The sequence below is a fragment of the Condylostylus longicornis genome, unplaced genomic scaffold (genome assembly GCF_029603195.1).
Source record: "Condylostylus longicornis isolate FDR11 unplaced genomic scaffold, ASM2960319v2 ptg000046l, whole genome shotgun sequence".
Lineage (NCBI taxonomy): Eukaryota > Metazoa > Arthropoda > Insecta > Diptera > Dolichopodidae > Condylostylus > Condylostylus longicornis.
Genome location: NW_026578015.1, coordinates 871,658 through 897,533, shown reverse-complemented (window position 1 = coordinate 897,533; position 25,876 = coordinate 871,658). Strand labels below are relative to the sequence as shown.

The 25,876-nt window shown below is 23.1% G+C and overlaps 1 protein-coding gene across 2 annotated transcripts in view; it reads left to right on the top strand.

Annotated features, from left to right (window-relative positions):
- Nucleotides 1-270: 270 nt before the first annotated feature.
- LOC129610653 (nuclear hormone receptor FTZ-F1 beta-like) overlaps nucleotides 271-25,876 on the top strand; it is a 56,487-nt gene continuing 30,881 nt past the window's right edge. Inside the window, exons 1-2 of one of the 2 annotated variants that reach the window (XM_055523288.1) lie at nucleotides 271-660; nucleotides 3,061-3,483. The gene's annotated coding sequence lies outside the window, so the exon portion shown is untranslated. Of the gene's footprint in view, nucleotides 661-3,060; nucleotides 3,484-19,659; nucleotides 19,762-25,876 lie in introns of those variants that run through there. The other variant, XM_055523289.1, reaches the window with a different exon arrangement.

Genomic DNA, 25,876 nt, shown 5'->3' with positions numbered 1-25,876 from the left:
CTAACATAAAATGACATTAATTTGAGTACTTTAATTTAGTATACTACTACTAGTTGCTCTGTAGTTAATAAAATTTTGACACATAAACTGGAATATTGAGATTCCATTCCAATAAATTCTGCTTTGAATTTTATTATTCTCATTTCTCTTATACAATTTTTGTTTTTTAAAAAGTAATAAACTTAATTCAGTTTCAGTTCTGCACATTTAACAGATTCGAGCAGTTGTTCTTTAGTGTAGGAATTTCAGTTTATTTTAAAAAAAAATAAAATATAATAATTTTTGCTTTGTTATTATTTTTATTTTTGTTTTTTTTTTTTCTTTCTTTCTTACAATAAAATCAATTCTAAAGATATTTTTTTTACCAATAATATCCAAAAAAAGTTAATTTTATTATTAAAACTTTAAATGAATGGAATGGGAAAAAAATTGTTTGCATGCACAAAATTATAAAATAGAATTTAAAAAAAAAAATAATAAAAAAAAATAATTAAATTTTAATATTTACTTAAAATTTTTATATAAATTAAAAAAAAATTGTAATATTAAAGAAAAAACCAATTAACAAATTAATTCAAATAAAATTATAAAAAAATGGTTTAAAATTAATTAACACAAAAAAAAAATAGGATCAAGTGGAATTGCTTAAGAAATAAAAAGGTAGTATTAAATGTTGAAAAAAAAAAAGAAAAACAATAACAAGAAAACAAAAAATAATATTAATATGACACCTTCATGCCGTGTATAGCGTAAGACCGTTGTATAAGTTGACGTTTTCCTATATTATATTTTCATGTCATCTCAAATCACAATACAATATTATCTGTGTGCGTGTATGAGTAAAGGTGTTTGAAACCACACACTATACATATCGTATATTTAATGAATTTACCTGTATCGTAATGTGAGAATTTTTAATAACTACAAAGTGGATTAACTACTTTTATAATTTTTTTTTTATGTTTCATTTACACACACATACACCAAAATTAATTTTATAATTACATTTGTTTAATGTAGTAAGTAAATAAAGTATATACATACATTCTGTAATTTTATATTAAAAGAATTTATGTTTTAAATAAGAAATATTTTAACCTGATCATGAAATAGTCAATCAAATATGTTCTCTCAAAATTATTAAAATTAATTAAATTATTAGAATAAAACTGGTTAAGTAAATTTAATATTAAATATTATAAAAAGAGAGAGACAGAGTGTTGTATAGTAATTATTCTGTTAGGCACAATAAATTTTTTAATCAATCTAATATTGCTCTTTAGTGTTATACTACCACGCGACAATAAGAAATGTAGACATTTCATACAATTTGATAGAAATTTTCAGATTACAATAAAAATAATAAAAAAAAAAAATGAACTGTCACTGTCATTCATTTATTTTTTCAATTTTGCAATTTCTTGTTTTTGTTTTCTCTCCCTTCAAATTTATTTGTACGTGGTTGAATTTTAATGAAACAAACATTTTTAGCATAGATTTGCAACACTTTTTTTATATAAATGTGTGTTTGTGTATGTGTGCATGAATTTTGTTTTCTTTATTAAAAATTATTCTTATTATTTTTCATTTTCATTGTTTTATTAACTTCTTAGTATTTCTAATTTAATCGTATATTTTTCCGTCAATATTAAAAAAAGAGAGCAAAATAAAAATAAAACCAAAGAAAAAAAAGAAATCTATGCTCACCTTATTTTAAATGGGTTGAAAGAAAACAAAAATAATAAAACCAGAAAACACAATAAAAATTTAAATTATAAATGCTTTTTATAAAATCTCCAATTGGATTTTAAATATTCTCTCTTTTTCTCTTCTCTTGTCATTTGAAATATTATGTTTGTTTGTTAAATTGTTAAACAGACAGAACAACATTATTTTTTAATACTTATACATAGATACGTTGGAGTGAGAGAGATAGATTTTTATTCATATACATTTGTATTATTAAAAAGAAAAGAAATTTTTTTGCACAATCATACATTTTACTATGAAAAAATATTCTTGTTTTTGACATAATAAAAATAATAATAACAAAATAAAAACAAAAAAAAATTGTTTTTTTTTTTTTTAAATTTACGGTCATTTAGAAAATTTTATGCTTTTTTTTACTTTCAAATATGTTTGTATTGTTTATTTGTGGGGTAGTGATTAACTAATTCTTTGAGGCTATTTAAACAATATTCATACGCAACAGTAACACACACTTATAAGCACAAATATTAATTATATTTAATAAGAAAGTTTGAATGCATATGTATTACGAGCTCATATAATGCTCAAGTGTGTGTGTACAAGCATAAATGCCAAATAATAATAACAAAAAAAAATTGAGAAAATAAGAGAAATTGAGAAGAGAATTTTTTTTTTTTAATAAAGAAAATAATTTTCAAAAACGTGTTTTTCGTTACAATAGGATTAGTAAATTTTGTAATATATACACACACACATTTAAGCACATTTGTGAAAAACAATTTACAAAGAACAACATAAACACATAACAAAAATCACACACACACACATAGGAAATTTTTATGTTTTTTCCGTTTCGTTTATCTTCTCTTTTTTTTTTTCTAGTATTATTTTTTATGCTCATTGTTTTTTGCTTTTCCTTTTTTTTTTGTTGTTTGCATTCTTCTTTTATAACATTTCAGTTAGTTTATTTTTGCTTCTTGTTCTTGTCACAAACAATCAAGTGTCATTAAACTTTTGTTGAAAATATTTTCTCTCTTTCTTTCATATTGCAATAAAAATGAGAAAAAAATTTATTTTTTTTTTTCAAGAATAAATGGTTCTTGTTTTCTTGCTTTAATTGTTTTTTTTTTTTGTTTGTTGAAAAAGGTGAAAATCTATACTGAAATGAGAAATAACATAAGAATGAAAACAGAAAAACAATAAGAAAAATGAAATTTTTCAGGTGTTAAAACTTCTTTTTCAGCATAAGAAATTATTAAAAATGTTAAGCAAAAATAAAATCCAAAATTACAAGATAATAAAATTTAAATATAAAATTAAAATTAAATTAAATAATTAAATTATTTTCAGAAAATATTTGTATGGTGAATTTTGAAGCAAAAGAAAAAAAGAAACGCCGAAAATTAACCATGAATAAATTAAGAATTTAAAAAAAAACTAGGAAGAAATTTAATATTTAAGAAAAAAAAAAACAAGAATTAATTTGAAAATAATAACTAAATAAAACTAATAATTTTAAATATTAAATTTAATATTGAAAAATTAAAACTTAGTGAAATTTTATAAAAATATTTTATTAAAAAAGAAAAAAAGCATAAAATGAATGAATGTCTGAATTTTTTATACCTTAAAAAATATTTGAAAACATTAAAAAAATTTGTACAAAATACAATAAAAAAAAATTAATATTTTTACAATATTAAAATTATAATATTAATAAGGATTTGACTGTACTCGTTTTTTACATCCATACATACATATAAATAATTTAAGGTAAGTGGGAAATTTCAAAATTTTCTAATATCTTAAGTGATTTAAGCAATGAAAAATTAATTTAAATTTTAAATATTAATTAAAATTATTAAATAATGAGAATAATATTTTCAAAATTAGCTATAATTAAGTATGTACCTATATATATCCTAGAGATCGGAAATGTAATAGCATTCTATTAATGCCGAATTCAGTTTATAAATGCCGAATTGCTAATTTTTGCATCGATACGGTAATATTACAATTTAGATGTTAGGGTACTCAATATGAGTATTTTAACCAATTGTTGTATATTTATATTGTATTACTTTAACCCATTAGCTGCAATTAATGTCCAAATATAAAAGTTTCATGAATTATAAAACTGTTATAATAATTTAAAATTTATTATTTAAGTAATTGCTTTCCTAAAATAAATTTAATTATTGAGAATTAACAAAATTTTTAATTATTTTTTAATAATTTTCAATTGCTCATTTCATATAAGTAAGTAGTTTTCTCATATAAGTAAGTAGTTAATAAGTAAAATTTGGACAAGCAAAAAATTAATGGTTCTAGCTACAATTTATTAGTACTTGTATTCTATTTCTATTTTCTTTTCCTTTAATTTACAAAATATTCCAATATAATTAAAATCCTTTTTAAATGCACATTTATGTATTTTGTTTTTAATTTTTTCGGTTTTTTTTTTTTTGTTCTATTCTATATTAAAGGCCATTTCAAGGCCGATTTGATCTTTGATATGTCCTTGAAATCTATTGTACGCATGACAGTACTTAATAATACAATAAATTTTTTTTTTGTTTTTGATTTTTGAAAAATTCTTATTATACTTACACATATACTTGCAATAATATTATAATATTATTATAATATACTTATACAAATACAATAATAGAGGAATTTACCATTTTAATATTATGTGTTTATATATTATGTATAACAGTTACTTATATATAGGGTATAAAAAGTATAAGAATTTTTTATATTTGTTTTTTGTGTTTTTAATAACGACGTGTATAACAGCTTCCTTATTTCTTTTATATCCTTGTAAAATATATTATACATTTACAAAATATGTGTTATACAGATATGTACATATATGAGAAAAAATAAGGAGGAAAAATGAGAGTAGCTATAATTTTAAAAAAAAAAAAAAGAAATCACACTTTTTAAAACTCCCTAAAATTATACACAAATATCCTTTATTCCATCAGAAAACTGAGACACAATAAAAAGAGAGAGAACGAATTTCATTTTAAAGAAAAGGATAACGAACAAGTAAATACAATTTTTTTATTCAACACTCTTAAAATTTAAACACAAATACACGTGTGTACCGTACCAGCTTCGTTATAGATTTTATTTTAAAAAAAATTAAAAAAGAGGAAAAATCCAAGTGGAAAAGGATATTAAAATAAAAAAAAAGGAAAATCATGTACATCTTCTTAGATTTTTGCAAAAATATTCTTATATCTTTTGTATCCTTGATACTATTTTCTATACATAAGTAGTACTTGTACAGCTACTTTTTTTTTTCTCTCTATACCTTCAACATTTTAAGTATTTGGTTTTCTTTTTTTTTTTGTAATGAGTACAAGGACATTGTACCGAAGGTTGATTTATTGTTTCCTTGTAAGAATATATATATATATATATAGAATAAAGAAAGAATAAAAAGGTCTAGGTCATTTACAAGGCCGATTTCGATAAAAGATTTTATATAAAGGATATTTTTTTCTTATAGGGATTACATAGGGTATAGGTGCATTGTATGATATTTTTGTTTTGTAAGGTGCATTTTGTAAATTTCTAATTAGAAATTTTTATGTATTTTGTATACAAATGCAAATATTTTTGTAAAAATATTTTAAAAATTATTTGTAATAATTAAAATATTGGATTAACTTTATGGAAAATTATTCAGATTTTCATTTCTTTAATTAATATTGTCGCGGACTTTTAAAATGGAAAAACTTATACATAAGTACTACAAATTTTCAAATGAAAATTAATTCTAATACGAAAATATTGTAGCAAAATGATAAGTTAATTTATTTATTATTGAAAACAAAAAAAAATACAAAGCTGAAGTTGACTGAACTACTTACTCCTAAATTTGCCTTTCACGCTTTCATAAGTTCATTGTATTTTTAATGCTACAGAAAAAGCGTCATATTTCTGCAATAACTTAATTTATAAGCGAATTGTACTCAAAATACAAAATTTATTTTAGAATCAAAAATTTTTTTAGTGGCATCGTATTCCACAGCTCAATAGCCATAATATTGATTGTATAGCCACACAGAACAATTGGTGTAACTGTTATATTTTTAGTGACAGTGGCCACGCAGTTACGCAAATTAATAGTGACATAAAGAAGGGATATGAATATTTAGAAAGTTATAATTTTTTTCCACTAAAAAAGTACCTATAGTATTTGCATAAAAAATCTATTGTGAACGCTACGAAAATTTGACGAATTTAGAAATTACGAGTATGTTCGAAAAACTGTCTCGATACTTCGATTGTCTTTCAAAATAAGTAGAAAAGTATACCCAGCCTTAAATTCTAAGTGTTACTTAAACAATTTTAAATATTTTTTTTTTCATATTTACTTTTTTGAAGCAGCACTGACTCATAGATATCACCTTATATTCATAAATTTAGACTATGAAAGGGCCTCTTGCACCAACCACTTTAACTTAGTGAACTTTATGAATTTTAATTAGTTTATAATTTTTTTTATTTAAAAAGCACTTTTTTTTTTATTAATTTATTAGTTCATTTAATGGCCCATTAGCGCTTTGACTCTTGAGGTGCAACAAAAATTTTATGATTAATTGATTAAGGAAAAGAATAGAAATTGATTGATGCAATAGGGCTTACAATAGGTTCAAAATTCTAAACTACACAATTAAAAATGATTTTAGTCAAATTCAAAAAATTTTTAATTAATAAAAAAAAAATTCTTGTCTTCCCTTTCTTATACTAAATTTTCTCTATTTCGAATTTCATTTTCGAAATTTAGAATACTAAATTCGAATTATATGGAATTTAGATTTTAATGGGTTTGTGTCAAGGATTTAAATTTTGTTTTAAAATATTTTTATCAAAAAAATGTTTAAAATATTTTTTTTTATACTTTAAACAGTAAATATAACATTAATTAATTTACAAAATATTTTAACATTAATATATTGATCGTACTTCCATAATAATTCCATAATAAAATTTCAGCTATACTTCTAGGGGATTCAAGTATATACGTACATATATAATAACTTGCCCTAAAAATAAATTATCTAAAGAAAAACAAAATTTATAACTAATTGCGTTCATTGTAGTTATTTATCCTTTTCTTTAATCCATATACTTAAATAAAATTTTGCAATTAAATTACAATCAGTAAGACATTTAAGACAAGTAAGTTTAGTATTGGTACGTGACTAAAGTCAACTTTTAAATAAAAACATAACCTAATTTAATAATTTTAGTTGTTTTAGTTACAACACAAAAAAAAAATATTTTGCTAAATATAATAATATTTTTTTACTTTTATAAAAAAAAAAGAAAATATAGAACACTGTTTTATTGATTTGTAATGAAATTATTTGATCAATAACTCATAAAATCATAAATTGTTATACAATAAACTTACATACTATACTTATCCATTGTCACGTAAACAGTCACATATACGCAATGTTTAATGCTTGTGTATACGTTGACTTACATTGTATATTGCGTTTCAAATATTACAAAAGTTATGGCCGGTATTTCTAGAATATTATTAATACATAATATACATATATATAAATGTAGTTAGTTAAATTTTATGTATAACACATTTATAATGTATTTATTCAATACCTTTCTTCTTATATACTTAAAATCATTTAAGTAAAATTTAGGTCATTTTATTTTTAGAAATTTTTGTTCTTAATATCATTTTGCTTTTTATATTATATATATAGATACATGAGTGCCTACATAATTTACAAAATAAAGAACGCTAATATAATAATAGTATGATGAATACTACCTATACATTCGAATATACTTAAAAGTTGTATACGTAGAATAATAATTATTATGGAAGACGTCAATTAATTATACAATATAAAATTCATTTGATACTCGCTTATAATTAGTAATGTAATAAAATCTAGAAAAATTTTTAGAAAAATGCTAAGATGTCTATATATACATATATATAGATTAGAGTATGATTATCACAAGTGACCACAATTTAATTTTAATTAGAAATTCTTATAAATTAACCAGCTCAGATGAAATTTATGATTTTATTAAAAGAAAACTTGAATTTTGACGAATACACGAAAATTTTCTCTTATATGGTTATGAGAAAAAATTCAAATAATGTTGACATTGTACCTTTCGATTTTTAGAATCAAATTGTTGAATTAAATTTATTAGTTCAGTCTATAATATAGTGATAATGTTCTAATGACAAAGCCGAATAATTGTAAGTTGAAATACCGAAATACATATAAGAACCAAGCTACACTTGTAAAATATTTGACAAATTAATTCTTTGAATTGAATTTGAATTTTAATTGGAATTCTTTCCTATTTGATTCGCTTTTTTATCGAATTTCGTTAAGTATTAGTCCTGACTTTTTGTTTAGAACTCATTATTACCGTAAATTAATTGTATTATTCTGTTTTAATTTAGATCAGAGGCTCCCAAACTTTCCCTCGTAGACGCCTTAGCCTGTTTTTGAATTTTTGATAGACCCCCTTAATACTTAATTAATTAAATTCATATTTTCTATATAGACCACTTTCGGAATCACTGATTTAGACTTTGCTCGAATCTGCTATTAATAAAGCTTAATTTCATTCAACAAATAAATTCAAAATATCATGCAACCATGTAATAATTAGCATAAAATCTCAAAAATTTTAGAACGTTTGGCAATCTTTTCTTAATTCATTTTTTTTATATAACCATACCAAAAGTACAAAAATACGAATTTTGAATAACGTAAACTATTCTTGTAAAAAACTCATTTAATTTACCATCTTTCTTTTTACCTTATTCAAACGTTTGTTTGTTTATTCTTCTATTTTGAATAAAAGAAAAAAAAAATATTTTTTTTTTATTTTTAGTTTTTCTTAATTTCCATGTACAAGTTCTATTTCTTTCTCTTTTCTTCAAATATGATTTTTGCATTAAAAAAAAAAATTTGTTTTTGTACTTAAGTTTTTTTTCTTTTATTTCGCCCATCTTTAACATCAAAATTTAATATATACATAAAATTTACCGTTATTTACAATGACTGGTATAGAATTTTCAAAAGAAGAAGAGGAAGAGAAAAAGAGAGAACAAAATTAAGAAAAAAAAAGAAAAGAAAAAAGGAAAAGATGCTTTCATCTTTAAAAGATCGTGTTACTGTGAAAAATATGGTGAAAAAAAGTATTGTGTTACTTTTGTGAGTTGTGCTTGGCTCTTGTAAATAAATAACGTAAATAAATGCATATCTATACACACACATATATAAGTACTCACTATGTACTATAAAATAGCACAAAATTGTAGAAAATCTTAAAACCTAAAAAATTTACGCAAAAATTTTCAAGATTTTGTTATAAAAATTATTTAATTAAACTATATAGAAAATTAAAAAATTTTATGCAAATATGTTCAGGGCAACTATAGGTATTTAACTAGTATGTATATTTGTAGCCCAAGCTAATATTTATTCTAGCGCTCTATACATTTATTCATCTCCAGTACTCTTCGGTATTTATCGTGGAGGAAATTTTTTCACTTTTTAATGCAGTGTGTATGCAGTATGTTTGTATAATTGTTACTAAATATTCAATAACCAGTTCAATTCAATTATTTCTGTAATGTCAGGTAGAAATTGTTAAAGCTCCATTTTATGCACACATGCAGGTTTACATCCCTTCTTCACCAATTATTTTTTTCATTAATATAAAATATAATATTTTCTTCTTTTCAGCAACGATTTTGTTGATGATTGATTCTTATTAGTTTAAGGCAAAAATAATTCTGTAAAATTTTCATGTTCGCAGACATTATCCATAGAAATGCAATTCTAAACCAGAAAATATTTTTAATATGTTGAGAATATTTTATTATGTTTCTCTTATGATTTCAAAAATTTGTAGTTTTAGAATATTTCGATATTAAATTTTCCATTAACAAAGCATAGGCAAATAACAAACACTAATTTCCCGCATAGACTTCTCTGAATGTCTAAATCTGAATATTTATTGCATATTAATATACAAAAGTGCAAAATTCACAGTATTTCGAAAATTTAAGAATTATATTGCAAATATAAAATACTTGTACACTGTAATAATAATATTCCAACTTGAAACTAAGAAAAATAAGCCAACATATTAGATTAACAGAACCGACAATTTTGAACCATTTTATATTTATTTTTCATCACACATTCACACAACACATAATATATGTATATAACAAAGAAAGAACACATAAGACTGACGAGAAGAGCAAAGTACATATTTTGAAAATAAAAAAAACAAAATGTACAAAATAAACAAAAAATAAGAGAAAGAAGAGAAAGAGAAAAACAGGTAAGAAAATGAAAATAAAAACAAAAAAAAAATAAACTTGAAAGAAAAGGTGGACAAGAAATTGAGGATGGCGCTTTTTATTTTTATTTTTTTTTCTCTCTTTATACGAGTTTGTCTTGTCTTATTCTTCTTCATATGTTTTTCTTCTTTTTCTCTCTTCCTCGCATTTTAGAAATTTAATATAGAATGAATTGTACGATCATATTCGGTTTACGGTGGTGTAGTTTTTCACATTGAAATTAAGAAAAAAAATGATTTTCTTGTAAATTTGATACAATGGGCATGTAAGGGACTCTTACATTTATTACATTGTTGTTGGTATTTTATTAATTTTTGCTCTTTTTTTTTTGGTCAAAAAGATTCAATGCAAGGTCGTTAGGGTAATTGAACTTTTTTGTACTCTAATGTACTCAAAATATTTGAGAAAAATGTTCGGTTGTTTGAACTTGTTTTTAATTTCTTTTTTTTTGTCTTAAAATTTCTTATTTCAGGTTTTATTGATTTAGTTATTGAATTTCAAATTTAGTTATGAAGATTTTAATTTTTAATTGTTTTTATAATTTTTTATTTTAAAAATTATTTAATTAAGAATGAAAATATTGTGATACTTGTAGAATATTTGGTAAAAATTGAATAAATTTAATATGTTCCTATAAAAATTTCTTTTTTTTTAAATTCCAAGAACTTCTCTAATTAAATTTGATCATTGATAAGTTGAAAATGAATTACTTACAGGGCACCTTAGTTTTCTATTATACACTTGTTCCAAAAATTTAACCCTTTACTGTCAACGAAACTAATTTTTCAAAATAAAATCGTAGTAAACAATAAGCTAATTTGCTTTATAACTTCATTGTACGTCAAGTATACAAAAAATTAATAATAACAACATGTAATTATAGAAATAAATGATAAAAATTCCTTCATACATCTGCAGAACAGATTGATGACGTAAACAAAGGAACGAGTCAAAGCAGAAATGTATTACTTTCTAAGTGGGTACTCTATTAACTGAACAAACGGAGATATGAACGAACTTTTAATTAATTGTTCACCGAATTGCAGTTTTCCAAAATTATAGCAAGAGTCATAATTATCATTTATTGTTTACATGCAATCGATTCGATCATCTTTAAATCACATAATCACAAAAATATTATACATATTAAATTTTATATTTAACCGTTTAACTAACGGAATAAAAAACGCAAATTAAAATCATGTACGTATATCGTTTGTGGAGAGAACCTCATAATTCGAAGTAAAAATGTTGCCACAAAACTTTGACAAGTTCGAACTTTTATGATAAAAAAAATACAAAAATTAAGGTTTCTTTAAAATACCGTCAGTTTACTGAGGGTTAAAAAAAAAACTTTTCCAATTACTTAACTTTGTGATGCAATAGGTCTTTTCTGTATTGTGAATTTACCATTTTATTACCTGCCTTTTATTCATTTTTACACATTACACGATTTAAAACGGAAAGCTACGAATCGTTGCTTTTGTTTAAATGTTACAATACAATATAAAACCAATAATAAGTGTCATATTTTTACTCTTTTATAGAGCTCCTTTATATTTTTCCTATTGTTCTTCTTATTTTCGATGACTTCTCTGTTATTTATTTTACCTTCAAATTTTGATGAATAATTTTATATTTTGTTTGTTTTATGTGTTTTGTTGAATTTTGCCTTTTTCTTATCATCGAACACACTTCTTACTAGTAGTGGAGATTTGTAGACACAAAAAAAAAAGAAGATCAAATCTCAAAAGTTCGTGTATTCCTCTCTCCTTCCTCTGTGTGTATTAAGTATTTTTTTTTTTGAATAAAAAAAAAATGTAAATGAGTCATTTACAAAATTATTGTGGTGGCCTTGGTCTTTTTTTTTTTTATTTTTTGTTCTTTTTGTACTTCATTTTGTAAAAATGATTTTATTTCTGTTTTGATTTCCTAATTGAATATATATACGTACAAAATTAAATAAGAAAAACAATAAAACGGTAGGGTAAAAAAAAAAAAAAATTTACGTGACTTATGTTTGACCGCCTTTTAAATATTGTCTGTTTCTCAGAATTCATATATATAATATACAACATCATTTTTATTATCTCGATATTGTATAATAGTATTTTAGTATTATTATAGTGTTACCGTTTATGTCGGAAAAATTAGAAATATGTAATATTGGCGAATAGATGAAGAAAAAAATTTTAGTGCTCAATTATAAATTGACACATAAATAAAATATGATTTTAACACTTGTAACCAAACAACACTTATTCGAAACTCTTGCAGTGAATCTTTGGAGCGAATTTTTTCGAACAGTTTTGTTTATTTTAAACAATTTATAAAATTTCTATAATTCGAACTTCAATTAAAAGCGAAATTCTTGAAATATGAACGTACATAATTTGATTTTAAGAAAATCTACTGCATGACATATGTTAATTGCATAATTTAAGGCTGTTTTTAAGAAAATTCTTAAATTACGAAAATTTAATGGTGCGATATAAGCTTACATAAACTTGAATTGAGTATTTCGAACATACTCCGAATTTTTTGATAAAAAAATTCATTATTTTTTCTTACACCTTCCAAGTTGTAGGTAATATTACTGAATTAAAATAGTTTAGTTCTGGTACGAATTTTACATAAAAGATGTTCATCCCCTAAATTCATATGAGAAAATTTTTAACAAATGAAAATGTAGTAAATTTACTTCAATTTTTGTGACAAACGACACATCACTAACATAAATTTTTATGAATGCCTGTCCTATATATATTTATGAATATAAAAAATAAATTTTATTATGCTATCTTAATTTTCAAATTTTTATGAATCGTCATTAAATTAAAAGAAAATTTGAAAAATATTAAATTTCTTTATTGTAATACACAAGGAGACTGACTATACGTACGGTACGTACGTGTATACGTAGATGATATGATGATGAGTTACAAAAATTTTAAATTTACTCTAATTATATTAGAAAATAAATAAACTTTTTAAATTGATCATTAATTCAAATGAATTTTGAAAAAAAAAAATCATTAATTTTGTTCCAAAATAGAATTTTGTGTACACACAAATACAAACTTATTGTTATATTTCGGACACAATATTTTAGATTTTCCAGAAAACTAATTGAGAATAAAATTAGAAAAAAATATACACTCATAATTTTAAATTTATTAAGTAGATATGTAAAAAAAAATTTATAAACACACAAAAATTTTGTTTTCAATGGCAATTTCACTGAAGATTTTCTGTATAAATTCATGAAAATAGAGTCATGCCATGACTAAAGTTACATATTGTACGTGCTATATTTAAATAAGGATGAAATAGATGTCTCAAATAAATGTCATTTCCGGATACGCTTTCTTTTTTCTATTTTTTTTTTGTTTTTTTTTTGCTTGCTTGCTGTGTGATTATAAAAATATGAAGAATGGCACTGTATTGAAATGAAAATAAATTTGTACGATGAGACAAAAGCGAGAAAATAGTTTGCAATAATAATTAATAATAATAATTTTTTGACTATTTGGATTTTGAAACAAAAATGTTTATGTGTGACTCAAAATATCATAGAGGATGAAGATGGTATTCAATTTTTGAACACAAAATTGGATTGGCATTTGATTTTTTGCAATTTTTCGTAATTAAAATTTAATTTACTTTTAAATATTTATGCAAAAAGTTAAAAAATTTCTTGAATATTAAAATGTAATCAAGTATAACTAAAACAAATTTCCAATAAAATAATGGCTATTAACCTTGATATGTGATAATAGTATGGTTGTGAACCATGATAATGAAAATGTATATTACATGTACTTAAAAAGCATGTATACCTATCTAGTTCTCCAATTCCTAGTACTTTCTCCTCTCTTTACTTTTCCTACACTTGCATGAAACTGAATCTCGGTATAGCATGGTTATTCAACTTGATAGTTGATAATAATATTGGTTGTGATCCTTGATAATGTAAATAATTATTAATAATAAATTAAATTTGCTGGTACAACTACTGAAATCTACTTAATTTTTCATTTCCAAAGTATTTTCTGCTTTCTGTGCTTGCTTACTCTTTTTACTCTTGTACGAGTCTAAATATCTGTATTGCACGTAATTATTAGGAATGGGTATGTCAATTATTTATGGTATTGAATAGATTGTAGTTTGCAAGAAAAACCTAAAACACTGGCAAGAGGATATATACTGTAACGGATTCGATGGGAACAAAATATTTTATTAAATTTGAAACATGAGTGTTATTTATGATAATTAGACAAGTTGAATCACATTCAGTATAAATATTCAGTATTGTATTTTGTATAGTTTATGAATAAATTAAATTAACACCTCGGTAGGGTTTAAATTTTTAGATGAAATTCATTGATTTCAATAAAAAAATTATCTTATCTAAATTAATTAAATATTAGGCTCAAAATATTAATTGATATTTGCGCTGAGTATAACAATGTCTATTAATAAACCACAGTTAATTACCCCTATATATATTATCACCTTTATTCAACCATTTTTTTTTTATAATTAAATTAAGTGTTAATTCTAATGTGTTTGTTTTTCATTTCTATTGCTGAACAATAATAATTTTTTGTATAACAATTTTTTATTTTATTTAATTTAAGGAAATAAATTTGTATTTAAAAATCAATCAAGATTAAAATGATTTTTGGTTTCTTTTAAAATTAATCAAGGAACAAAACAGTTAAATATACCCACATATATATATCACTAACTCTTCAAAGGTATACACCATTGTTTTGTTATATTATGAAAGTATAAGAGAAGTTATACTATTAAAATAACAAGAGAAAATTTATAACTCGTTTTCTTGAGCACTTTTTTTTTTAAATGTACATATTATGTACACTTGTATATATAAGTATATTATATTATATAATTTATGTATATTAAAAATATTAAGAAAAAAAGGAACCCAATACATATATCATTTATGTACATATATATCCATATGTATATGGTTGACTGATTTGTTGATGACTCATATTCATTTTAAGAAAAAAGAAAACCGCAAATTTTTATACCTTTTTGATCATTAAGAAAAAGTATAAAGAAAAAACCAACAAATTTTATATTGGATCTGATCTCCTTTGTTGTAGACTATATACGTATTTAATTTTATTCCTTATTGTTATACTTTTAACAAGATACATGCTAAATGTTTTATACTATTTGCCAATACCTCTATAACTTATTTATCATCTTTAATAATTAATTATTTATCTAGAATTTTAATTATATTTTAATTTTCATATGTATTTGAAATAAAATCGAATTTATTACCAGATAAATTGTATACTTTAATTTTTATAGTATACTTTAAGATAAATGTTATATACAATAATATAATAATAATGAATATTACTCATTTGATTTAATTAATTTTTAACCAAAATATACAGTCTAGATATTAGTTAGCTTACAGAACCGAGTAATTAAACCGAGCTTAATATTGTACTTAAGTATATGGTCTAAATTAAATCGGACTTAAAAATCAAATTATTGAAACATGGCGCTCAAAAATGCTCAAGAATTGAACAAGAATTGTACGCAACGTAATACCGCAAAAACAAATTAATATTTGTGGTTATAATTATACCAGTTTTTAGTTCTAGTATAAAAATTTATTTTTATTATATTTCTTAATGCATATTTGTACACATAATTACAATTTAATTTACACATATTGTTAATTGAAGAATGGAGTTGTTCTAACTTGATAATTAAAAAAATTTGTTTTCATTTTGCATATAAATTCTTTGGCAAATAAAAATTCAGATTAAAAATAAATAAAAAAAAATTGCATATTTTTTGGGGCCATACACGCGCGGTACTATTTTTATGGTTGTATGTAATTTAATTTTATATAAAGTTATTTTATTGTATGTATATTACTTAAAAGTTTTTATTTATATTTTCAGTTGCACACTTTAAATTCTTATGTTCCTAAATTTTTAGAAATCTTAGAATCAAAATTAAAATTTGCAAATGGCAGATATTTAACAGTTATTAGAATTTTGGGTTTTTTAAAATTTTCACAAATTTTCGTCGCAATTGCGAGCCGATGAAGGTTAATACTTTTTCAAAAAACCTTTTCCTTTTAGATATATTTGCAAAATCAAGTTTTATTTTACATATGTACATACGTACATACTTACTTCATTATTAATTCTTTTAACCACTGAACTGTTAATTTTTGTTGATTTTCTTACAAAATAGGTGAGAATTATGGTTCAGTAATTCTTAAAATGGCTTGTATGTGAATAACACTCAAAACTCCAACACTCTAAATGTTTATTTGTATTTCACCTTTTGCGTTATTTTCTTCTAATTTCCAGGTAAGTTGAAAATGCAAGCAACAACTGTTAGAGTATAAAATAATCAAATCAAGGCTCTTCTATCTACTAAGTCTTAAGAAGGAACAAAATACAAAACAAAAGCAACAGGAGAATACAAAAACAAATATTGTCAAATATTATTTTTCTATTATTTTGTTATTCTCCATATTTATTTCTCTCCTAATGTAAAGTTGAGTTGAGTACAAGAAACTTCAAAATCAACAGCAACATTCAAGAAAATTGTTATTATTCTTTTGAAAATTTTTCACTTCTTTTGTTAATTTTTTAAAAGTTTTCTTAATGTTTTTTTTTTTGCTTCTTTTTTTCTCTTGGAAAATAAAGTTTTAGTTTTCGATCGTCTCTTGATTAGTTCACTTTATTCGAAAAGGTTGAAAAATTTTTAAAGCGGACGGTGTATAAATTTTGTTTTTTTTTTTGATTTTATGTTTTTGTTTTTATTGTGTTGATTTGCCTTTTACCTTTAAGTTTAAGCTAGAATAAATGCAAAATGTGAATAATTTTTAAAGAGAACAGAGAAAAATAAAAATATGTGTATAATAAAATGAAAATATTTCTACACAAAATGACACAACCACAAGTCTACAGTGATCCACAAATAATATAAACATTTTATAAAATGTTGCGAAAAATTTAATTTTTCTTATATTTAACGAAGAAGTTGGCGCGTGTCAGTAGTTAATATTATTGAGAATAAATATTTATAACAATAACAATTGTATGTAACCCACTCATTTTTGAGTAAATATTACAAAATATTTACTCTTATTTTAAAATTATGTACATTTATTACTTATTATAATTATTTTTGTTTTACTCTACTAAGTATGTATACCAGTTTTAAAATTTAATTGCGCTTATGTGTTCTATGCATTTTATGTGTCGTGTATAACATTACGTGTATAACATTAAAAAAGCTTTGTTGCCAAATTTTCTGATTTAGTTTTATTGTTTCATTTGTTTTTTTGTTTCTCTTCTTTACTACACATAATCAATTCTATTTTAACATAATATTTTTTATGTTATAAGAACGCGCAAAAAAAAAAAAACCGCAAAACATAAAATAAGAATAAATGTTTTAAACCACAACCACAATAATTTTTCAAACAATTTTTAATAATTAATATTGAATGAGTGTGAATATAATTTCAAAGGTGTATTTTAAAAATGAATTTTTATTGTAATAAAATATTGCTAAATAATCATGATTTCGAAGTGCAAACACAAATTACGTATGTATAAATGTAAGTCCATTGAGTTATAAAGGTTATAACATATTAGTTGTGTTTGTGTAATCTTAATACAATCGTTGTTAATATTAATTTTAAAACGGTAAATTAATTGATATTTTTTTCGACGTTCTTTATAACAAAGCAACAAATGGTATATTATTAATTAATATTCTTATACTGTCATGCACACCACACAACACAAAACACACATAGCATAAAAATTTAAGTCGTAGAAAAAGTCTCATGAAAGCAGTATTTTAAAATCAGAGAGAGAGAGAGAGAGAAAAATTACACTGAATTTCTTTATACATTTGATCAAACACTGATCGCTTCACCAAATATAATATTATGTATATGTGTGTGTTTGTTTATTATATTCAGTCATATGTATATAAAGTATATTGTAAAATATTAAGCTACATTGAAATTCAAAATAATACATATATTGGGAAAAAGAGTTTTGAAATACTCAATTAAATTGTACGACCTTCGGTTCTCTCCCTCTATTTGTCTTCAATTGTTGTTTTCTCATTTTTTTTTTGTTTTGTTTTTTTTATATTTAAAGTTAAGAAAGGTTGCGTTTTTATATTTTATGTTTTTTTTTTTTTTGTTTTTATATGTACATTGAACACCTGGGTCCTGAATTATGTGTATGCATTATATTATTTATACATAATGAGCTTATATTTTTATGTTTGTACATACGTATATCAATTAATCGATTATAATATTATATTGTATAATAATATTACGAATGTTGTATAAGTGTTAATTTTAAATAATATACCTGTATCGCATATAAAAATTCTGATTTGTGTTATAAAAGAATATCATATCTGTATAATATAATTGAATCTGTATAATATAATAAACGTATGCGAATATACATACATATACGTACATAGTATAATATAACGTAGTATAAATTTTATTTTATAATAATTGAGTATAAATCAGTGGTGTATTTTAAATTTGAAAGTCAATAAAAATTAAATTTATATCAGAAATAATAATTAATACAAATTAATAGTTTTATTGTAAAATTGAGGGTTTTTAGGCGTTTATTATAAAATATTATTTAAAACGTACGAAATAGTTACGTGTGTGTGTGCGTTAAAGTTTCTTAATTTAATGTGATTAAATTTATTTTTCAATTAATTAATTAATTTAAGTAATTATAATAGTTTTGAAGAATTGTTGAGGTAAAAATTCTAGAAATAAGCTAAAATCCCTAAAATACTCCTAACAGTATGCAATTTTTTTATTTTAATTTTATTTTTTATTGAATTAGGTTTTAAGAATTTTTATTTTAATTCATTAATCTTATTATGTTTCTAAGTAATAGATAGATGTTATATTGAAAAATAATTGAATCAATAGCTGTAAATATAGATTTCTATAGGCATATACGAGTATATTTAGCTAATGAACTTTAAAAATTACAATTAATCGTCCGGCTATTCTTCATTTTCTTTTTACCATCTACAATAATTTACTAAATTTTTATTATATATGATAAGATTTTAATTATTTTTGAAGTAAATTATATTTTAATTAATTTTACAATAAGACTATTAAAAATTTACTACTTATACGAGTAGTTAATAATAATAAATCAAATTACTAAATTAATGTAATTTTCATATATATATGTATATATATATATATATAATTTTCATATATATAAGTATATATGTATATATATATACATATATATATATATATATATATATATATATATATATATATATATACATTTAACAGTACAATTGTACATGAACAGTAGTTAATAATAAAAATTTTATTGATTATTAAAAAAATAATTTCTTAAAAAATAAGAAAAATTATAAAATTATAATCGTTAAATTGTGATTAATAATAGTTATAACAATAATTTTGAATTTTTATAAATCTTCATTATAATAAATAAGTATAAAATATTAAAAGAGCTGATCTCATTGGATTTAAATTTATGATCAGTTTTTGTGCTACTTAATACCAACATTTAAATACTTAATAATAAAAAAGAAATAAGGTAAAAAATTTATTCTATTCCTTTTTTTTTTTAATTTTTTTATTTATTACCGTCTTTCATATTTATTTATAGTATATATACTTGTATATATATATATATATATATATATATATACATTATTATTAATAAGCAAAAATTTTGACATCACAAGGACAAACAATTTAAAATTAATTGATATATTTAGTTCGCGCTAAAACTAGTACTTACTTATATTAAGAAGAATTCATTGTTGTTGTCTACTTTAAATTTAAAATAATTTTTATATTTATATTGTATATACAGTAGAGCACCGATGAGTGAACACTCTCGGGAGTTTTTTAATTTATGCTCTTAAGTACGGGTCATTTGCACTTATGGGTACAAATTTAGAATTTGGTATTGAATCAGCAGAACGGATCTTGTAATTTGACAGCTCAAAAATATTCTCAAGTAAAAAATTGCGAAAAGTAGAAAATTTCAACATAACTACAAAAACTTAGATTACTAATTTAGTTTTATGATATTTTGCTGAATAAAATGCTTACATTTAATAAGAAAAAGCATAATTGTAATTTTGTGAAAAAAAAAATGTCAAAAATATATTTGTCAAAATAAAAAGTTTCACACTTAAACGAGTAAAAATTTATATTTAAAATAAAATTTTTGATGTTGAAATTTTTGTTCACTTGTGATACTTATGCATATTGCATTTACCCGAGCTAATTTATAAGAATTACATATTTAAATGTACGAATAGTACATGAGAATTAAAAATTTTAGGCGAGTTTTGCATTCATCCGAGTATAACACTTAAGCGTGCTGCACTGTATATAACTACCTATATATACCATTACCTACCTTAATATTCTGAATTTATTTTATTATAAAATTTATAATTAAATAATAATTAATATATTTTTTTTTTTTTTCAAATTTCAACATTTAGGTTAAATAAACTTGTTTTTTTTTACAATCATGTTTATTTAAATAATTTAAATAACTTGTTAAAAAATTATAATTTTAAATCAAGTCTTTATTAATTAAATACTTATATATTTAAGAGGACATTGAAAACGAAAAGAATAGATTAAGTTAAAGCAGTAATTAATTATGTAAAGTATAATAAGTTTTGGAATTAGACGCCCGTCTTTAAAATTATGTAAAATTTGATTTATCACAAATTTTAAATTAGAATTTTTTAATTTTCAATAAATTTTGAGTCACTTAAGAATTTTATTCTCTTAAATCTCAAAATTTGCCTTTCTTGGATTAAAATCTGCAAAAACGAGATCAAATTTCCTGAATTTTCAGTAGTTTTGAAGGTGAATTCAACGTAAAAAGATAAATTTTTATTCCACTCAATTCTCAATAATATTTTTGAGTTATTAGAAAAATATAAAGAACAACTGAACTTATCTGATTAATTGGGTAGCTTATTATTCGAATATAAGTAGTGTTGAAGATTTTTCACCGCGACTCTTTATTTAATGCATGCTTTTCGAAATTAAATCATGTTCATTTGAAATTTCTATTACCTATATAATCCTATACAAGCATAATTAAAATTTATTAATCCAAATTTTTCTAAAAACATTCAGAGTATTCGTGACTTAAATCAAACAATTAAGAAATATTTAAATCTTAAATATCATAAATACATAGAATCAAAACAAAAGATCACAAATATTTTAATATTGTCTTTCTTAATCTCTATATAAGCATTTTAAGATCGAATGCATTCCTTAAACACAATTCAGTTTCAAAAAATATTTTTTCTTCTAACAGGTTACAGAGTATTTAAAAATTTTATTATGCAAGTTCTCAATTAAAGAGTTGAAAAAAATCTAAAAAAAAAAAATCAAAAATTAAAAAATTTTAAAAATTCTTTAAATAATTTAACTTTAAAGTCTGTAATTAAAAAAAAAAAAAAAAAATTACATAAAAAAAAAATCAATTCTTTTTTATTTCTTACTTATTATGTAGTCTTAAAATATTCGACATTCCATTTGAGGTAAACGCCCCAATCAAAACAAGTCAGTTATTAAAGAGTTATTAAAATATTCACCTGAAATACACTTATTAATATTTAATTTCTTTACCTTTTCATTGTTAGCTTATACTAAGTTAATTTTTAGCTTACATTTTCAAGAAAATTAGAAAAAAAAATTTTTTGGTTATTAATATTACTCTGTCCGTCCGTTCTAATTGAAATCGTCTGTCTAATTCAAATTTAATATATTGTTACAAATATATCTTACTTAGAAACTTATTTCTCCAAAAGAAAATTTTAAATTTACCGCCCTCTGCGGTCCATCAATTAAAAGTTATAGCTTCTCAAAGTCTGTTTGAAAAAATTTTTGCTGTTCGAAATCTCGTCCTCAATTTTCGAGTCTAATCTTTTGCTATCAGAAAGTATACAGTAACTCATACATAATTACATTAGTTGTCGAATTCGGCCATTATGTTTTAATTGTTGTTTTCATCCTGAAAATATGCAATAATTATTAATTGTTTAATATTATTTTATTACTATATTCAGACACATATCTTAACTCATACATAATTACATTAGTTGTCGAATTCGGCCATTAAGTTTTAATTGTTGTTTTTATCCTAAAAATATGCAATAATTATTAATTGCTTAATATTATTTTATTACTATATTTAGTGACATGTGTATGAAACAAATTTTGTATTTGATTTATTCACAAAAGGAAATGAGCTACTATTTATGTTTTCTCTTTTCATTTTAATGTTGTGTTATTGTTATGTTACTACTGCTGTTGCTGCTGCTGTTATTGCTATTATTTCAGTTATTTGTAATGCAGTTAATGTATTTTTATTTTATTTTTTTTAATTTTATGTTTTTCAGAATTTTTACTTCATTATTTTTTCAATGTTATATGTGCGCGCATTTTACAAAATACTTTCTGAATTGAATTTTTAAGAAAAAAAAAAAAGAACACGCCTTTTAAAAAATTAACGTTTATTATTATTAATCTATATAGTTTTATCTTTTTCAATAATTTTTTTTTTTTTTTTTTCAAATTTTTTAAATACATAATAATATTGTAGTGTATGTCAGAGCTATCAAACATTGATTGAGTAAATCATTGTGACAGAAATCAAAAAAATGTTTTGGTACTTGTTGCACGTGTCAAACACGTATATGATATGAATGGCACTTGCTCTTTTTGGGTGACTATTTACGTCAGAAGCCTATAAACATCACGAAAGAAAGCGGACATGGCTAGGACACACATTACGTATAGGTTGAATAATACTATATCCAGTCATTAGATTGAAACCTACAGGGAAAAAGGTGGTGGGATGGTGAAACCCTTAACACGTGGCGACAAATCACACTTAAGGAGACCGGCACAATTGGAAAATGCAGTGCCTACCCAGAAGTAAATTATAGTGCTATTCAAAGGTTTTGTTGAAGATCTATCGTCGGTTAAAAAGCAGAAAGCACTAAGTGCATTTTTTGAGAATTCGGATTTCATAGATGAATTAAATCGGAATAATATAATCTTTGTTGTTGCAAAAAATCATGCAAGTCCAGAATGTAGTTTATAAATCCAGAAATTAAAGAGACCAATCCCATTGAACTAATTGATTAGTTTTACAATTTTACGATTTTTTCAAATCGACTTTACTCAAAATACAGTTTCCGGACTTAATGCTTTCTGCTTTTTAACCGACGCTATATTCCCGCCGAATATGAGCAAATGACAAAAAAATGGCGTGTTTTTTAATATATAATCAACTATTGTTAAATTGATAATTATTATTTATTTTTGTATGTTGTATATCCCGGTCTTCCAAGGGGAAAAAGAATTATAATAGGCTGGAGTCAATGAAATCATCGTACAATTCATATTGAAAGTAGACAAATGAGCAAAACGATCATTAAATTATGACTATTTTTGCGTGACACATAAGTTTAAAATTAACTACCCCTGTCCTATGATATACAATATTTAATAGCACACACACAAATATACATTCGTTTTGGTTTTTATTTTAATTTTTCATTTTCTTTTAACTTTTAAGCATTTGCGTTTCATTATTTATTTAATAAGTACTAACTTTTATGTTGTATTTTTATAAAAAGCAGTTCTTTGCAACAATATGCTTTTTAAATGTTTTTAAGTAAGTTAACTTGTAATGAAACATACTACAGTGTATGTAACTCTATTTTGTATTTTGTATGAAATTCATAAAATTGGCAAGGATTTTTGCCATAAAAAATGTTGAGGAACTCAAACAAAGTAGACGTGTTACTTAAATTTTATTTTCTATATACCATTGCTCTCCATTGCAATATTTTTAAATAATTATATAAAATTTTCATGTAAATGTAACAATCTATGTGCGACAGATGATTGTGTTCTAAGAGAGTAAACAGTATTTTGAAAAGCAGTTTTATGAAAGAAAGTAGAGGAACCATTTTAATATTTTACTGACAAGGGAAGTTAATTTCGATTTTAAATTTGAAATATTATGAGCCTGAAAGAATATATAAGCTTTAAACTAACAATTGTTCGCAAAAGTATATCGCCCAACACTACTTGTACAACGTCTTATTAAAAGTGAGTCGTGCAAATATTGTATATTTTTTCAAAACCAAATATTAGCGGCCGGCCAGATTTTTGTTTAGCACTTGACATACAGTTCAACTCAGTGCATACTAACCAAATATTCTATTATGACTCAACGTCATTAATGCTACAGATTTCTGCCTCCAATATGCTGCAGATTTCTGCATAAATTAGAAAGCTGAATTTCAAATTTCGATAGCTAAACATTTCCTCTGTTAAGTTTTGGCATGTTCCGGGGAATTTGTCGAGAGCATGTAGGATTTTTATTCAAAAACTCTATTTGTCAATAATTTGTTCGTATTTAACCCCTGGGATCGAATATAATATCGAATCCTTAAAATTATAACAACATTTTACTAACATAAAAATTGTATTTAGAAATTTTTTATATAATAGCATTTTTGTTATTTCTTTTCCTCCATTTTCTACATGTAAATATGCGACTATTTAGCGTATTTACTGTACATTTTGTTCGAAATCTTTTAAATGCAATTATTTTTCTATTCTTGTGCAAAAATCTTTACTTTTTTTATTCAACACAAGGCAGGTTAACATTTTGTTGTTTAACTTTTATAACATTGTATCTTTTGAATACCAAATAGAATTTTTTTGTTATTAAACAAAAGAAATAAAAGTTTTTTAAATGCTATTTTTTTAAATAGAAATTTTTAGAACCTTATTGACCATAATAATAACTCAGCAAGCTATCCATTGAACTGTTGTTTGTAGTATGTAATAGCGTTTTGCGCATATACCCTTATGCAGATATAAGGCTAAAAGTTTGTTAAATGAGCAAAGAAATTATTTATAATAATGGTTATGCGGTAAATCTTAAAGACAAATTTGCTTGTAAACAACCAGATTTCAACTGTAATTAAAAATAATTTAAGATAAGGTAGTTGACTAACGTTAATCGATTTGGTCGGGTTTCAACTAAACGCTAATGTGCCATTTTACTAATGCTATCCCTACCACGTGACCAGTAGATCATTATTGAATGTCTGATAGCAGAATACCTATTTAAGCCTTGGATTCACCCTACTGGTAAAAGCCTTTAATTTGTATAACTTCTGAAAGCTACGATAGATTTTGAAAAAAATTTTGTGTAGTCGTATGCTTAACCAACGCTCAATGTCCTGTGTAAACTGCCATCAAATCAGCTACTCTCCCTTGAAATATCACAAGGAGTTTCTTCTATTTAAGTCCCTTAAAGTTCTTAAAATCGACCCATATCTTCTTAGGTGTCCCACACATGCATTTGCTGTAAAATTTTTGGAAGAGATTAGCTTGCATACGAATGTACTTGCATTTAACAGCAACTTAAATTAATCAAAAGTAACTTTATAATTGATTCTTATAAAAAAACTGTAAGAATTGAAAATAGAGAGTTTGGCGGGCGTTCGAGATTTAGTCGTTTGGTGAGCGTTCGTGAATACCTAATGAGTGGAATACGGTAATTAATGAGGTAAAATGGTTCACAATTAATGTAAGAATGTAATAGCTCTCAGGTTGACACTGGGGGACTAATTAAA